This window comes from Bicyclus anynana, chromosome 4 (assembly GCF_947172395.1).
Source record: "Bicyclus anynana chromosome 4, ilBicAnyn1.1, whole genome shotgun sequence".
Classification (NCBI taxonomy): Eukaryota; Metazoa; Arthropoda; class Insecta; order Lepidoptera; family Nymphalidae; genus Bicyclus; species Bicyclus anynana.
Window position 1 is genome coordinate 1,233,391 of NC_069086.1, and position 3,584 is coordinate 1,236,974.

The following is a 3,584-nucleotide window of genomic DNA, read 5'->3' on the forward strand; positions in this document are numbered from 1 at the left end:
TTGGGAAGGTAATGTTTTTGTATGTAAGGGATGAATTTTAGCTGAGAATAGTTTCTTGTTGGAACGAAGTTCCTTAACGCGCGTAGCGAAAGGGGGCTAGACAGAAAAAATAAAGACCAAAAAATTGTAACGACACTTTTTACTCGACTGTGTAATGTTTTTGCTATAGCTGTAAGCCGTGACCTGAAGATAGCCCCCCGATTCCAAAAGGCCCGCCGACTCCAAGAGGCCCCCGGCCCTAAAAGGCCCCCCGACCCCAAAAGCCTCCACATTCATCAATCCATAATCCACGCATTATTTCCACGGACCGCTATTATATATAGTAGTTCGAGACCATTCACGCCATTGAAATTCGAAAATATAATAACTTCAATCGGCAAGATGGTTTCAAACTTGCCAGCGAGTGGAACCCGGTGGTAGAATTGTGCAAACCAAGAAGGCGCCGCGAAAAAGCGATGTCGTGAGTGTGGTTTGCCTAAACAGCCAAAAACGCGAGGTTGTTGAAAAAAGAAAAAGAAAGAGGTTAGATCGATTCTGCTGCTAACAGCTGATGTTAAAACTTCGCATCTCGCAACTTCAGTCCCGTCGTGACCACGATCCATGCAACTGGGTCGAAATATCGACATTAAAAAATCTCGTTCTATCGTGGTATGTACCCGTTTAAATAATATTCATAATGAACAACTACGAAATAAGTTTAAAATCATTAGTCATATAGCGAACTTCGTTCTATCTGGGTGTCCCTTGACTCTATTTTACCACAGCCATACCTCCCTCCTTTAATAAGAGGTGATATGGAATTTAGACCTACCTCTCTGCTCTAATACGGGTGGGTGGGCTTAGTGTGATGATGTTACTGGAGGTAGTGGGGTGTAACACTTTCAACTAAAAATTGAAAACTCAGTATCTCAGCTGGCCCAGAGTTCGAACCCAAAATCTCATGATCCGATACCACATAGGCTTATTAGTAGACCAAAGATGACCGAAAATTTAATGATTTGTCGAACAACGGGCGATAAAAGGCGACAATTATTATTACTAAATACATTTATGTAATTTAAATTTCTAACTATAGTTTATCACATATTATCAGCTAACCTCTCCTCTCGAATAATTTATTTCAGACAGATATTAATTATATTCGGAACAAAGGCTGTCATAACTCACTAGTAATAATGGGGTATTCGCTTTTGGCTACGTCGGCTACATTAGTGTGTAAGAGGCGCCATATTAAAAGGACCTGCTAATTAATTACTTAGTAAATGATCGAATGTGGCCATTTTCATTCGCATTAGGGGATAACTAATCTTACTTTTGTGTCTTAAAGCTAGAGGACTTTTGGTTATAAAGATAGTTCTGAGAAGTACTTTAATGATTTCTTTTGTAGTTAAGAAGTAACGATTTTTTCTAATGAATACGTATAAAATTACAGGTACATGAGCTTTTAATAAATAGCGCGTATTTAACGTTTTCTTGATAATTGCGTAATAAAATATAGCCTATGTTATTTTTGATAACATAAGCTATCTACCAGTGAAAGTCCCATCAAAATTAGTCTAGCAGATTACATCATCATGTGAATATCATGACCTGTGGAATGTCATCAAGGCTCATAAGTCTACCGATTCAAGTCAATCATTATGAATTGGTACTAAATTAGCTTCCTAGATTTAACCTACTCATGATACTAGAGCAAGTTCAATAAAAAACAAAAGAACAAATAAAAAACTAGAAAAAATAATTGTACGGGACATGTCAATTTCTTAGATAGTAGTTTGCAGGTTCGCTAGTTTTATTTTATTCTCTACAAGTTAGTAGTTAGTATGATAAGTGATGATGCAATCTAAGATGGAAACGGGCTAACTTGTTATGAACTTGTTGTAGAATGAAATTCACACTCCTTTCGGTTTCTACACGACATCGTACCGGAACGCTAAATCGCTTGGCGGTACGTCTTTGTCGGTAGGGTGGCAACTAGCCTCGGCCGAAGCCTCCCACCAGCTAAAATCATGGTATGTCTTCGTCTACGCACTTCCGTGTTATTTTTTAATAAGATTAATCACCATGTGTTCAAATGACGTACAGGCAAACGAGGTTCCCGTAATCTCTCGGCGGGGAGGCTTTGGAGCTTATTCTTCGTTTAGACAAAGTTTAAATACATCATTCGCGAAATCCTTGCTGAAATCTAAGTCCCCACACACGGGAGCGACGAGATTTAAACCGTAATAAAATGCAAATTAGTCCCATGTCATCCGAGAAGTCTAATTCATAAGCTTTTAGCGGACAAATTCTTCTTGACGACAAACAAATCAAATCACACATGAGGACAAAAGAGATCGTAATAAAAAAGGTTTTATCAAAGTTATAGACAGAACAGTGTTAGGTATATAGTCTAAGGCCTTACACAACTGATATAAAGGCATCATATTGAACAACTTTTCAAATTAAAATTTGAACAGTTAAACGTTTCTTAAACTGATAATTATTAATTTATGGATCGATTAAAAGTGGCAATGGGCGGGGCACATAGTTCGAAGAGGCGATGGACGTTGGGGTCCCAAATTCCTGGAATGGCGACCCTGCACTAGTAAGCGCAGTGTTGGTCGACCCCCCACCAGGTGGGCTGACGACATCAAGCGAGTCGCAGGGATTCGCTGGATGCAGGTGGCTCAGTATTGTGATGTTTGGAAGTCCCTACAAAAGGCCAATGTCCTGCAATGGATATCCATGATGATGATGAATTTGCTAGCAAGTGAAAGATTATCTCTTATAACAAGTATATCAAGGAATAAAGATATACTAAGGTTCTTGGCTTTTTTAACCAGCAATTAAGATGGTAATCCAGAATATGTAACGTAGTTGTTATTTTAGTGTTAGGCGTAGGCTAAATCAATATGAGAGAAGTAAAGCGGATTTCTGGCTCAAAACCAATTAACTATTTATTTTTTAATACATCGCCCAAACGCTAATAACTTACAGCGTCATATTCCACACTCATGTATCATTCATCGTCTGTAAGTTTCAATTTTGCAGGTGCGGGCTGCGAAGTGTTGTTAGTGTAGTTAGGTGTTGTTAGGTGTCGCACTAGTCATTAGTGGGGCAATTTGCTTTGCTGATACTGCGGGATTAGTGCCACGGATCCCTGTCGCACCAGGCTACTGACTGTGATGCAGACAGTGTTTGACAATTAGCAGCTCTGGATATGAGCGCTCATTTGCGTTGATTTGCAAAGTATCAATTATTTCTCATATTACGTCGGTAAAGCTCTGTTTGTTGCTCAATATCTGCATAGCCTGCATAGTACTTGGCGATCGCGACCGCAACCGGGTTGCACGACCCACCTGATGAATTTATATGGAGCATTAAACAAATCCTGAGACCGCGTCGCGCGACTGGTAGGCGTGGAGCAGTGGGTCGCCAAGAACCAAATGCTACCTTAAAGGTAGCATTTGTACGACCCACTCCTTAGTATGAATTTATATGGAGCACTAAACAAATCCCGAGACCGTGTCACGCGACTGCCTTTGTCTAGTAGGTACCATATAAATTCATAATAAGCATTAGGTCGTACGACCCGGTCGCGG